General features: G+C 42.2%; 1 protein-coding gene across 26 annotated transcripts in view; it reads right to left on the reverse strand.

Moving 5' to 3' along the window:
- Nucleotides 1–15,312, reverse strand: part of ADGRL3 (adhesion G protein-coupled receptor L3) — a 513,383-nt gene that overhangs the window by 471,823 nt on the left and 26,248 nt on the right. The gene's annotated exons all lie outside the window — the stretch shown is intronic.

A 15,312-nucleotide genomic window follows, 5' to 3' on the forward strand; every position in this document is an offset into this window, starting at 1 on the left:
ATTCACCCTCAGATCTTGTTAAGATTCACTGGGTACCAGCCTAGGTCTCCCTCACCTCCTTATTAATAGTTTCTATCCAGAATGAGCAAGGTATCTAAATTTCCAAAGCTTTCAATCCCCACAAGTAATTACTTGCCTGCTTGGCATCAGAGGCGTGCACCAGCCCCTTTTTCAGATGACATGGTGCAAAAATACCAACATCAGCAGTGAGCAGTGTAAGTGATTTTCAGAGCTCTTCTGCGAAAGAGCCTTACCAGTAATGCCAGGATCGAGCTTTGGAAAGGGTCATCTTCCCTGCGGAGCCAATGTGTTGTAAAGGTGTGTTTCCCATACAGCAAAGTGAGAAGTACAGTTTACTGCCAAACACACAAACAGGGGCTCACGGAACGCTAGTAGGAGTAACTGCCCTGGATGTAATGTCTACTCTGCAAGTCCAGTACAGTACAATTAGAAAATAATTTGGTGCAATACCAGTTCCCTGGCTGCAATTACTGAGGTCCCCAGCCCTGAAATTACCACAGAGCTCAAAGGTTTGTTTGTATGCATATGCTGTGCCAGGGACCTACAAAAATTGCACTGCCCTGTGCTGAGACTTTCCACACAGACTTTACTCCTGTAGAAAACCTTGCTGTGAGCACAACTGGGTACACATAGCAGCAGTGGTAAAAAAAGAGAGGCTTTTACTTTTTTAATACTTTGTCCTTATTTCCACTTCCAATATTTAAAAGGTGATGCCCTTAAAATTAAAAAAATAATATATATAACTCCACCTTTTTTCCTACATATAAATTTATTATTTTCACCAAAAAGGCCTCTGCCTCCATCACATTTTAATTTCATTTTCTACTCCTTGCTTATTTCTGCAGCCATTTTTAAATAAATCTGTAGCCTCAGATACAAATAAACAAACGAATAAATAAAAAACGACAACAAACCTCCAGGAATGTAAGGGAAGGGAAATTAAGGAATTTAATTTTAATCCCTCTAGTGCTTGCTAGCATCAAATAAGAACAACCCAACCAATGTAGTAAGAGCAATACTGTCCGATTGCTGGATTGCTGATTGCAGTTAACACATTACATCTCTAAGAAGGGTCACTTTTTTGGTCTGCTGACAACATTCTCCCTTCCTCAAGCCCTTTCAAGGAAAATCCTAAAGCACTACAAGTTGAGGATTCACCTCAGGAGCGTAGGGATGGGGCTAGAGAGTGGCATTGCCTGGGGTCACCCATGGCCTGCAGGCAGAGAGCCAGAGCCACCTTCCAACCAAAGCCAGGAAGAGCTGAGGGGGAGCAGCAGCCAAGGACCCCTGGCCTGGTCAGGGCACGTACAGCAGAGATGCTGCTGGTTTATGTTTGAGGCAAGAAGGAGCTAGTTCTGCAAGCCCCAGCAAGCCCAGGAATTTTAATCCCTTCCTGGGAATCCACAGCGTGTGCACCCTGCGCTGCTGCCCTGACGTCAAGGACAACCTGAATTAAATAGGGATGAAATAATTAGGCAAAACAGATCTTGTAAAATTATCAAAGGACATCTGATATCTGAAGCGCACAACGTTACAATAACTGCAACATCTGCATAACCTGTCAGAAGCAACAGAAATAAATGAACGTTGCTGTTATTAATGCTGAAGTTGTCTTTAAACCCATTAAAATCACCATAGCCTCAGACCCAGAGAGGAGAAAGGTGGTGTATGACATCTGTGCTGATTACAAGGAAGAGGAATCTGGTCAAGCTGGTAGATACAGTCTTTCAAGCACACAGAGAGCTCCAAAAAAAAGCTATTATTTCTGGACTAAAAGGAGGAGGAGGATTGAGAAAGAAATTCTTGATTCTGGATTTCCATTCTGAGCAAAATTAAATCCCTCCCCCTCAAAAAAAAAAATCACATTTTTTTTTTTAAAAATAAGTAAGTATGAATGTGGTTCACCATAAAGACATGACCTGGCAAAAAAATAAATAATAAAAAGGAAACTCAATGCAAAGCTTGTGGTCAGAACAGACAGTACTTAGCTTTGTTGTAATTAAGATTGACTTTAATGGATAAATGTTGGTTTTGGCATCCTGTCTCCCCTCCAGAAGCAGACACTTAAAATTTCTGACTAACATTAGCATTTCAAATTGCCCAGAAAGTGATACCATCTGAATTTATTGCCCTGGGACCTCCAAAGCAAATAGGCGAATTGGGGTTTTTTACAGGGAAGACAATGTCCCTGGAAGAGAGAATTGTGTCTTGTTCTTGTGGGTTTTACTCACACCTATATTTTGCACACACATACATGCAATGCACAAACCCAGGGATGTTAACAGTATATTGATCACTGCAAGCTGGTGAAATGGAAAGAACACGCACTCTTGAGTATATGTGTATGTAAGAGAAGGTTCCTAAATATGTATGTGTACATGTGAGTATAGGAGTACACATATGAGTATATAATACTCATATATTCTCTGCATCGAGTATAGGCACTAAGGTGTCAAGTAAAGGGCCACCCTCACATCCCCAAACATACTCCAAGTGCTGTGCCGGGCTGGGATGCTGCTGCTCTTCCCAGTTGAAGTGAGCACCACAGGAGGCTCCTGCAGAGCACAGCAAATCTGTTCTCCAAGGGCTCCGTTTTGATGAATGCTGAACAACAGTGGGAAAACGTGGCCAGCCAGGAGCACAGAGCAGGCAGTAGGAATGATCTAGACTGCTCCTCCCTCCTGCCCCGAAGCCAAACACCGGTTGCAATGCCCCACAGTGAGATCTGAGCTGACTCTCCGTTCTAGCAGTGCAGCAAAGCATTAGAAGCTGCTAATCATAAAATTTTCCCTCCATCAGAGGAGTTGAACACAGGGAATTCCTTTCCCCGATAAAAGCACCCAAAATGCATTAGGAATGGCTGCAGTCTCATGAGACTGCCAGAGCTGCACCTATCCGCAAAGCAGACACCCCCAGAGCTCTATATAGGATACACCTAAAGCTCACCTCCTGGTGGATGTTTGGAAAAAAAAAAGACCAACAGAACAGATGTGATCCAAAAGGTGTGCTTTCATCACTGAGAATTTTCTTGTTTTATACAAAAGAGAATGGTGAGAGAGAGCAAGGGGCAAAAAAAAGCTGTACAGTGCCAAAAGTAAGGCAGGTAACCCAAGTAACCCAGTTTTGACGTGGAAAAATGTGATTTTTTCCAGGGTTCAGCTCTTTGCAGTGATTCACAGCGCTGCTCCTTTTGCAGCCAGCAGCAGGCAAGCTTGCTCACCAGCTCTGGTAAGCAAATTGGTTTGCTCCTGAGGGCAAAAGCAGGTTCTCTTATGAAGAAATCCCCAGGACTCAGCTTTTAAGGATTATTTTCTGTACTGGAACTGTTTACTATCTAAATAAATTTCAGGTGGCTACATATCCATTCTCTCTCAGATGATCTAACTATGTTTCCACCTGCAGCCAGGACAGTTTGGGGTGCACATGTCACAAATGAGCTTGACACAAGCCACCATTCAGCGTTTTGTTGTTAGCACTCCTGAATGTAGCTGGTGCCATTGCCAAGCGCTTCTTTTTAATAATGTATCTAGCATTTGATGCTGTGAAGATCTTCCAGAATGTAATTAAGTCCAAGGAACTCCTGCAGGCTGCAGTAGGTTGAAACTGATACAGTGCTATGTAAAGTCTAGCATGTAGGTTACATAGTTGGTGGATATATATAAATACATATATGCATATAACATCTTCATTCCTTTGCACACCCATGCCTTCTGAACATATTATTAATAGCAGCAGAGCTTGGAGTGCCGCATACGTAGGAACACTGTTGATGTAACATTTTGCATGTTTATTCTCAATGGATATTTGTGATCAACTCTGCAGGGAATTTCTTTTGTATCTCTGCTGAGAAAATATTATGAAATGGAAATAGCACCACTTCTTGCAGGTGGCCTGCAGATTTTATGTCCTGTTAAAAGGTTAGTTACAAATCAATCTGGAACTCAGGGTAGGAAGGACAAGTTTTCGTAATTTAATTAGAGCTCTGATACAACACAGTCCTTCTTTTGAAGTTCTCATCTTTTCTGAGGAGCTTCCTCACACTGGAGGACAGTAATGGCCAGAGACTGCAAAATCACTCATAAAAATCCCACTGAATTCTGTGAGGTCAGTAACTCACCTGTAACCTGGGCAGCAAAATATCTGCCCCCTGTCAATTGCAAACATGACCCTGGATACATAGAAATGCTTCTCCATATAATTTTTGTTAAGATTTCATGAGAAATTACTTTCCTGTGTAGAAATTTAATGGTCAAAATGTCACTTCTAAACATTGCAATTAGTTATGCTGCAAAGAATAAAATCACAAGCCTCATTACCACTTGATGAGACCAGTGAAGTTGACTCACTGGTGTTTATTTAAATGTGAGCATTACCTTCTGATTAAAAATAATATGGTAAGAAGTGAGCTGAAATGTCAGCCATTATCCCACAACTCATCTACAGCATCACAGATTAGAATTTTAAAATGGGATGTAAAGAAATATCTGCCTGACACAGCATGAATATAGAAGGTATTCAGATACCAAAGCAGTGTTCCCAGCCCCTTCTCTAAAATTTTGTAGCTTTTTCATTAGCAAACAAATAAATAGGTGAAAGAGCCACACTGTGCTCCAGCAATGAATAAGTGACCCATAGCAACCCAGACAAATAAATTTACATGCACATCTCTTCCTCTCTGCTCAAGACAGTTATTATACCTCTTTCACTGACTCAATGAGAATAAATTCAAACTCCTTCCTCTTACTGAAGGTAAACCGTCACAGGGCCAGAAATGCCAGTTTTCGGCTGTGTGTCACGATCCAGAGCGCCCAACCCTGCCCAACAGGGCACCTCCACCCAACACCACAGCCCTCCTTTTCTTCCCCAAAGCTTAGCCAAGACAAGACACAGTCATGTCCCTTCTAAAGCAACTGTATGACCTCAGCCTCAAACGCAGGGAAAAACACAACTTTACCACCATCCTGGCAAGGAAACTCTTCCGCACACACAACTCCTGCCCACAGACACAGACTGGCCACCACATTCTCAGCCAAACCAAGTAGCTGCCAGGTTTCAGGGTGCATCCACCCCAGTTTGGATCCTGTCCTTCCTTACATCACTATGTGATCTTGCACTGTCAAGCCTGTGGTGACACCCACCACCAACTTCATCAGCCGAGTGATCAGCAGAGTCAGGCAGCACTGTAGGTCAGCCCGTGGGTAACCGTCGAGTTGGCATGCAAAGCCAAAACCTGTCATCAAAAACTCACTACGAACCACACCTGCAGGGATGTAGGAGCACATTTGTGACACAGGGACCCACTCATACAACTGGGTTATCCTGAAACCAGTGCTCCTGAGGACCTCCTGCTAGGAGAAACCAAGCTACGTGCAGGACCAACAGCCCAGTGCAGATGCATTCACAATACACTTCAGTTTAGGGCTTGCTTAGGTCCACATCCACCTCCTTCTGCAGGTACACATACCGATGTATCTCCATGTTCAGTCCAGTCAGCAGATGCAGCTCTGCCGCTCTTATGGCATGACATCCAATCATCTGTGCATTGGACCAGCCAATCCACTGGGAAACAAGGATGTCCAAAAGTAGCATATATCTAAAGCAAACCAGTCTTAAGAGGTTTTAAAAAGCTCTTGTAATGAAGGTTAGAATTCTTCAGCTGAAATCTGTTCCTCATGCATTTTAATTTATTTTTGGTACTTGCTATTTGCTGGAAGTTCAACAATCCCCGCCCTGGGCTGCATTTGCTTCCCCTCTAAAGCCAATAGCAGCACATTTAATGATTTACTATAATTTGTGCTAAGCATGGCTCACAAACCATAGCTGTAAATTTAATCCCTATTTCACCTAAGAAATAAAATAAAGTTTGAAAGAAATTGCTCAGAACTAGGCAGACTTTTAAGCAGTTCTGCAGTTCACTGAATTAGGTTGACAACAAAGGGGATAAATAATGAAGTAAGTTAATCCCTATGAGCTTTCTGGGCAGCCAGTCCTCACTTCCTTCCACCCTGATGGCATCTCAGGTGTTCAGTCCTTGAAGGTCACAAAGCAGCCCCCAGAAGACCAAGTGAGCAATTCACAGAATAATAGATGGTTAAAGACAAGAACTTCGGGAGTCTTTCTGCTTTTATTTGGGTGCCATCATTTTTAAGATCCATAATTAAAAGTTTTCCAGGCAGTTACAAGGTGAAGCAGCCAATGTGCTGAAATTCCCCAAGGACCACACAAATCTAAGTGATAGGGCCTGATGAAAAAGAGTGCACACTGGAAGGCACACAATAAAAATGGTGATAAATTGGCAACAAGGGGGTTTTCACCTGGAGCAACAGCATAGTATGAAATGTATTTCATAATTTGCAATTTCCTTCATTCAAACCCTGTTCCAGAACAGCATGTATTCAAAGTATAAAGTAAGGCTGTAAAACAGGCTTCCTTAGTATTTCAGAGACCTCCTTTCTTATGGTGGGTCTGTAAAGAATCAGCATTAATGGGGTCCCAATTGGGTTTCAGATTCTGGTAATTAGCCCACTACCAATAAATAATAAAAAATCAGCACAAGAGAAAGAGAAATTTATGGCCTGTCACTGCATGGAAGGAAGAAAAAAATTATTTAAAAAAAAATATTGAATACTGCTTGCAGTACTATCTTTAAGAGTAAAAGCATTACTGCTGATAGGGCTGAGATCTGATGGCTGTCAGACAAAGATGGGGACATTCACTCTTTTGATTTGCATCTTCGCTGCACCAAGATACTTTGGTGCACCAAGATACTTACTATACAATGCATAGTAAGCATTGTAATAAATTCTAAATAAACACAGTGCAGTAAATCACCAACCACAGCACATTGGCACTATCAGCACTGGGGCTGGATGGCCAGATCTCAGCTATGCTGCACCACACACAAGGCAAACGCTGGCTGCTCAAAAAGGCAATGCCCAATACCCACAGATGTCTTAATCCAGCTCGGCTCTTAGTGAAGCAAATGTGAGTCAGAGCCCAATGCTGCCAAACTGGGACACCTCCTGTGAAACTGCTGCTTTCGGTACATTATTTTTAGCTTTCTAATTATACAGTTACCAAACACACCAGTAAGGCTGAGTGGGCCCCTCCTTAAGTGGGGGGGGGGGGAGGAGGAAAGGTGGCACCACATGAACTAATTGAGATGGTTTCAATAAAGCCAAAAAAAGTGACTACCAGCACAGGAGACAATCATGCACCAAAACCCACAAGTCTGACATGAAGAGCTCTGCAAGTTCAGGTAGGCTAAACAACACTGAAAAACGCAAGCTGCATACAAGACTCCTGAAGACAACTCCCTCCACCCACAGAGAGCATGGAAGAGCTGAAAATTAGACCATAACCTCTCCATATATCCTGGGGCAGGGGCTGACATTTCCAAGCACCTGGTGAGCTGTCAGCAGCCAGAAGGAATTGTTATAATAGACTGTCTATCAGCAGCTAAGTTGTATCATAAGCTAGTAATAATATCCTATGATGGTGCCTTTTAATTTATTTTTAGTGCTGTAACACCCAACAGCAGAGGAAGAATACATTTCCAAATGGGTCTGCTGGCTCGAAACCTCATTGCATTTCTTCTCTAAAAGGGTTATAGGCTGCTGGCTTCAGGGTAAGGAGGACTGAATATTTACAGCTGGCAATTGCTGGGGATAACCCCAGCCTCTAATCACTCTGACAGTGAATCCACCCTTTGTCATCATGACAGGAAGTCTGATTGCTCTTTTCTTGCAAAGTTTAGCCACGAATTTTAAAAGATGAGTATAGTGCAGTTCAGATGCCTTGTGTGAAGTCAAATCTAAGAGAAGGTTGATGTCTGATTGTCACATTTCCACTGCAATGAGTTATTTCAACTTCTACATGGCAAAGCATGCCTCCACGAAGCCTAACAAACTGCTGGGATTAATCGTTGCAGTTTGAAACATACTCCCTTCCTCAGTGCTGCATGGGTCCAGAGACCAAGACAGCCTCGAGTTCACAGTACATAAAGTTATCTTTATATCATCCAAAAATCACAGAAAATCATTAAGCGCTAAACCATCTAGGTTTTTCCCTCAAAGTTTTATCATATGAGTGAATTAAAAATTCACACAGAGCGGCTGCGATCCTCTCTCCCTCAGGAGGCTCCTTCCAAAACAATGTGACTTTTATTGAAAACAAGAACTAGTGAACAAAAGGCACTGCAGGCTGCCTCTGGTCTGGGTTCCCTCCTCTCCTCACCGAAGTCTCATAGCCTCCCTTTTCACCCAGTTGTGATGTCCAAGCAACCTCTTTCTATTAGCTTTAGGAGAGTTCACACATACCCATTTCCTCCCCAAAGATTTTGTCAACAGGCAAGAAAAAGAAACCAAACAAAGCAGTTGCAGAAGCACTGGTCTTTGGATCATAGGGCTGAAAGGCATAGAGCATCGCAGCATCTAGACAACACAGCAGCTCCTCCACCCTGTGCTCTCCTCTTGCTCACCTGAAGCTCTGATTTCTTTTATTTCTTTTTCCCTCCACTTGAAGGTTACTATTTCTGCAGGCCATTGATGTCCAGTCAGAGAAAAGGACTTTACAACACAGAAAGAGAAAAGCAGAGCTGGAAAAAGGTCACACTATTACATGTCGGGAAGCTTGTTTGGTCCAGTTAGACCTTCTCTGACAGCAGGTGGGGATTTTACCTTTCCAGACAGCAGTTTATCTTAAAATAAAATAAAATGCAGCAGATGTCATCCAAAATTGCAAACTGTCAGAGATCCCATTCACACAGACTCTGAAAATAAAGGCTTTTCTCACCACATGGGTGCCTGAATTTCTTATAGTAAGCGCATCACTGGCAGCATCCCTAAAATGCTAGCTTGTATCCCACTGTGCTACTGAAGTTATGGACCATCTATTTCCAATAGCCAATTCAATGAAATAGGAACAATCTCTAGAGTAAACATGCATTCTGCTTCCAAATGTGACCAGATTTAGTACTAGCTGGCTTAAAATGGGATGAAAAGGAGGAAGCTGCCACTCCTAAAAATTGTACAACAGTTGGACTGGAGTCACTGGGAAGCTGGTGGGCTTTCATCCTTCTACTTCCTCTACTTCCTTTGCCAGACCGGTTTTGTAAGCATTGGGTTCACACTAACGACCAAATATTTTGTGCCAGTTCTGCTCTAAAACCTTTCAAGATCATCACAGGAAATGCAAGTATTAGATCTGTGATGGGAATCAAAGGACCATCAGACTGGATCTCCATTCACATCCTCCATAGGTCCACATCTTCTCCCAAGGAGTCAACTCTCTGAAGAAGATATCACCAGATAGTGCTTGGCCATCATGACCACCATCTGGGTAAGGAAGGTCAAAATACTATTAACAGGTTAACAGGGAGGAGCAGGATAGGAAAGCTGCTCAGAATGGCAGGAGCTCTAAAGGAAAATACAGAAATACTGAATGCGCTTTAATGACAATAAGAAGCATCTCAAGAGCACTGGCACAGGAAATCTGCTAAGCTTCTCTGTAGAGAGATTTTATCTTATTTCTTGAGCAGTCTATTTTAAGACAATTTCAGTGACCTTACTTAACAGAGATTATGCTGTGTTTCAATTAATTTTTACAGCATTATAATTAATATTTTGGTGTCTGCTGGAAAGCATGCTGAGCTGTGTAAAATCCACATGCGCGGCAAGATGACAAGTGTTATTATCGAGGCGGAAGGAAGAAGATAAGAGCCCTCCAGCCTTGCCTGGCAGGGCAGAGCAGCACCCCTTCATAGGACTGCTCCTGTGAGGGCCCAGCACACTGAAGTGCAGGAAAGGTCAGCATTCCTCCCCAAATAACTGAGCGGATATCACTAGGGTGGGGATATTTTCTCAAGCTAATGAATTTGCACATGCACCCACACCACAAGCAGAGCTTCTTCTCACCACCTGCTCAAATAGCTGAGCCCCAGGAGGTGCAAATGGCCAAATCATCACAGCTTATACACATGCAGTTTTTAGCAGTGCAGCCTTTATTTCCACTCAAGAGCTGAACCTTAGTTCATCTAGTCAGATACACTAATTCCTCTGCATGCTGATCACCTCTCAAGTAAACTATTCTCACACCACTACATAGGCTTCCTTTTTGCAGGGCTCATTATTGTTTTATCCCTGGGCTTGCAGGAGGATAGAAGATATGGCAGATACTACTCCTCCAGTACCTGCTAGGCTCTCTACTCCTGACAGGTCACATCTCCAGAGATCCAGCAGCTTCTCTATCCTCATTCACTCAAAGAAGGTTATTTCTACACACCCACATCAAAAAACAAGACCAATGGGACACTGAATTAACCCCTAAGTTTCTGAGTGTAATACTACTTCTGCAGCAGTGTTTCTCCTCAGTGCAACCTCAAACACTCCATTCTGATTTCTATCGTTACTGTTTCAATGAATCCCAGCTTTTGACACTTTTACTGAGCAGGATCATGGCACAACCGTGCATAGAGGTTCACAAGGATGCTGCTACACATGCATTTGTGTCTCATATTCCACAGCTGTCAGAGCTCAGTAGATGTATGCACATCAGCTGCACTTTTTAAAATTTCAAACCAAAGTCTTTCTGAAACTCTGAACAACGTAGAACCAACTGTACTGTGCTTCACAAAATTCAACAACTGTGCAACACTGGAGTACAGCCCTGAATGTACATTTTAATCAATTAAACCTTTGCAAGAGATTATGTTAGGATGCTGCAGAGGTGAAGTACCACCATCAGCATTGCTAGAGGCTGTTCAAAACGTTCTTCCTGAGTTTGTAAGAAATCCTAAATCAGGAGCGAGGGGAAGTCACATAGTGGGAAATTCTAATTTTGACAGCTCAGCAGAGGTAATTGGTGAATGAAGAATGATTTGGCACAGAGGGCAAGAAGTCCACCTACAAGAAGGGGTTAAACTGTCTGGAAGTAGGAATGACAGGGACAGAAGAACTTCTTGCAAGGGAGTCAAGTTTCCCCGGGTGATAAGAAACAGTCTCAGAATTGTTTTGTAGCCATGGTGGAACTGAAGCCTCGGGGGAGCTCAGGGACTCAAGGACTCTGCCTCAGGCAGCGGGGCTGGGCTGGGGGATGGACCTCTGGCTGGGATGAGATGCCCCACACGACTACTCTTAGGACTGGTGCTGGAGCCATTGTATATAAGGAATTTGCTTGTGGTGCACCTTTGCAGACTCCCTGTGGAACCACATACTGCAGTAGGACTCTGCCCATATATTTAAGCACAAATGTATGCTTAATTTGCCCCAATGGGTACCATAAAAATCTCACAATAATTTTTTGCATTGTTCCCTAGTGAAAAAAAAAAAATATAACCCCTGATACCATGTATCAAATTGGAAACTTACCAAAGGTACCATTAAACAGCAAACTCAAGGTTACCCTCCTAAGTAGGGGTTACTTACATTTATGGACAGCTGAGTTATCAATATTGACTCTGGGCATGAACCCCTTCAAATCACCAGTGAAGATCCATTTCCAGGACAAACCCTTATCTCATTGTTGCAGTTCTCCTTCCCCAAACCATTTATAGCACTACCTGACCTACACAGAGCAAAGGAGGTAGGGCAGCAGCTATACCGGGCACAGGTAGGGAACCACGCAGCCTGTTTATGCAATGACAGATATAAGAAAATGAGGTGTAGCCTAATGAACAACATGAGCAGGTGCAGACACTGTTCATTTCTTTGTTTACACACACAACCCTCATTTTAATTGGAATGGTGTAATAAATTGAAGTATTCAGAACGTTTCAAGGAGGAATAACATTCACTGCAAGCTTCAGCTTTATTTTCCTCCTCACTCTGAAATCAATTAGACGTGCTGTTGATACGAGAAACTGGTTTGCATCTCTATGAACAAGCCAAAGAGGAAAAATTAAATTTGAGTCAAATGCAAGGACTCTAACTTCAATGTAAAGTCTTTGTCACGTGCTTTCAGCTATCAATTACTTCCTTGTCACCACATTTAGAAGCAACATGGAACACTTGTTACATCTCAGGTTCAGAGTGACAAAGCAATCTCAGACAAAGCAAGGATCTCAGGTTGGCTCAGCTGGTTGCATACAGCTGTCTTGCTCCTACTACAGGAGGCTTTGGTAAAAAAACACTTGCCACAAAGCATGTAAACACAGAATAGGTATGGTAGTTTGAGCAAGTATGCACAACAGAAGAGTACACGAGGCGGGGAGGGAAACACTTTTTGGCAAAAGCCATATATAAAATGGAAAGAGTTGAGTACAGCTCTTGAAAGCGGGGGGGGGGGGGGGGGGAGGAGAAGAAAAAAACACTCACTGGATCCTCTTTAAGGAATGAATTTTTGTAAGACTCGCTCCTACAGAAAAAGCACTGACAGTATACAATCAGTTGATAGCTATTCTGACAGCAAAGCCTAAGAGAGAACTAATGAACCAGTACACTTACTGCAAGATCTAAATTCTCAAAGTATTAACGGTCATGCTGCCCTCTTGAAAGTGGATTTAAAACAGGAACGGAAGAAGAGAACAGGAAAGAAAAAGAAAGGCAATGTTGGCCTTAGGACCACAGTATTGATCCAGTCACAAGGAAGAAACAAATGCCAATCCTATATATTTTCACCTCCCCTCCTATGCATGTTTCATGATTCTCTTAGAATAACAGAATCATTTAGGTTAACCCAGCACTGCCAAGTCCAGCACTGAACCACGTTCCTAAGCATAACTACACATCTATAAATACCTCCAGGAATGATGACTGCACTACTTTTCTCTGGGCAGCCTGTTCCAGTGCTTGATAACCCTTCTGGTAAAGAATTTCTTTCTAATATCCAATGTAAACCTCCACTGCTGCAACTTGAGACCATTTCCTCTCATCCCATCACTTGTTACTCCGGAGAAGAGACGGATTCCCACCTCACTACAACCTCCTTTCAAGTAGTTCTAGAAGGCAATAAGGTCCCCTCTGAGCTTCCTTTTCTTCCAGGCTAAACAACTCCTGCCCCCTCAGCCACTCCTCAAGGCTTGTGCTCCAGACCCTTCACCAGCAAAACGAGCCAAGAACAAATAGCCTTGGGAGCCAGTGTATGCAAAAATCTTTCCTGCAATACCACTTAAGAAAGGGCGACATTGCTTTACAATTCACTAAACAACATATTTACTCACAGGCTGACTACATATGTTGTACTTAGATGTCACAGCAGATTACTTGCTAATTACACTAGGAAAAACCCAAGTAATTACTGCAGACTCTTTCCTCTGGTTCATAAGAGGTCGGAACCATACATTTACATGACAAATAATCACGCCTACAACTAGAGGCGGCTGCTTCGAGCAAAAATGGACCCCTGGCCTTTGAACAAGTGCCATTAGGTAATTTATTTTTTTTTCTAAACACACTAAAATCTGAGGATGTACCAGAAATGTGGAGACGGAAAAGAATTAAGAGCTTTCGCTGCTAAGGAGTCAGTTTGTTTAGGCCAACGGTGTAAAAATCAAATTCCTTCTTAACATTTTATCAGCCTGATCTTTCAAGCTGATAAAAACTTCTTTTTTGCTACTGAATGAAAGAAATCATATTACCAGAGCTGATATTCGTCAGAAATATTTTGAACTGAATATGTGAACTGCTTTTAACTGAGTTTAAATCGATAAGTCCACTACTGTGGTTAGTTTTATTGAATTATACATTGGAATAATACAATTTCAATTATGTTATGATGACAGTATTACCCTCTGCTATGAGCTGTATTTATTCAGCTGGAAGGTGAGATGTACTACTTCTTCATTTGACAAATCAGACACACCATCACTTTCAATGTTATTTTATTGAATGATCACTGAAGGTTTACACTGCTACACATGCACCACGCTCTTCCCTCAAAAGGTCAATACCTTGAAAAACCTTCATCTTTGATAGCATTTCTTTTTCCTTTCAGAAATAAAGCACAGGAGAGAAGTTCAAATGCAATCATACAAACCTACATAAAACAGCATATGTTAAGTGCCTAGGATCACTCATGGCTGTTTCCAGAGATCCAAGCAGGGGTTTGGATGCAAGAGAAGGTTGTTTTTCAGGGAGTGGTTATGCTTGTAAGCATCATTTATATATGCAAGATGACAGCTAAATCTTTCTCACTTCTCCCTGGTGGAAATGCAAGAGGGGAGCAGCCTGTCGTCTGCTATAAGCATTTGAAATTTTTGTTACCTGTAAACATTCAGCTTTAAAGTAGGAGAGAAAAAAAACTAACATGGATTTGAGGCTCAAGTCTATGTTTCCTCTCAAAATATTTTAATTTTTAAAGCATCATTTCAAAGCTTCACTTACATAACGTTTGTCTTTTTCTTTGTCCTGTTTATCTCCAACAGAGTTTAAAACCACAAAGAAGTCACAAGTAGAAATAACTCATCACCCTAATACAGCACTTGTCAGAGGTGAATTTCAGAGCACTTGACAAACGTGGTGAGAATCATTAACCCCGTTTCACTGGGGTTTAGATGCAACGAGGAGACCAAAAACAGAAAGAAAGATGTGCGCAGACAAGGCAGGAATAGAATCCTGCTCTCCTACCTAGCCATGGGAGCACTGCAAACTCATTTATATTATAACATTATGACCATTATCGTAGATGTGCTGTACAAAAGGCTCCTTTTTTCTTCTAAGCACCATTGACCTCCTAACTTTAAACCTGCATTCCTGTCCTACCTACAATCAGGTAGCTTTTATTTTCCTTTGGTGACACGAAAAGCAGAACCGCTGAGTTTTGTCTAATTGCTTGATTAATGGTCATAGAAATCACCATTGTCTTCAACTACCTTGGCAGCACTAAAAATGATTACGTTTTCCTTTACATGGATAAAATGCTACTGAATAGATTTCCCCAAAATAATCAACAATCAGCTTTTAGGTCCCACATTAGTCAGTGATGTTCTCCTTCCACTGACTTGGAATCATGCTGATTTTTCATCAGCAGGAAAGGAAAGGTCTCCTTCCTTGGAGACATCCAGATTTCATTACTTTCTGTACCTAGGTCCCTCTGTATATCCCTGACCTGTGACAAACTCACTGCCTCTTGCTTCCTCCTACGTTCACATACAGCCCCTTCACACAAACCCTCACTTCTGCAAACAGGAGCATGAAGTCAATGCACATTTGTTCTTTAAATTAAGCTGAAGCGGGACTCTAAGAGCCCCAAATGTCACCTGCTTCAGTTAGGCCTCTTCTACTCACAAAATATCATTCCCAGAGACATTCACGTCCACACACGCTGCTGCTGCAATGTAGCTAAGGAACTATTAGC

The sequence above is a fragment of the Chiroxiphia lanceolata genome, chromosome 4, assembly GCF_009829145.1.
Source record: "Chiroxiphia lanceolata isolate bChiLan1 chromosome 4, bChiLan1.pri, whole genome shotgun sequence".
Taxonomy (NCBI): Eukaryota; Metazoa; Chordata; class Aves; order Passeriformes; family Pipridae; genus Chiroxiphia; species Chiroxiphia lanceolata.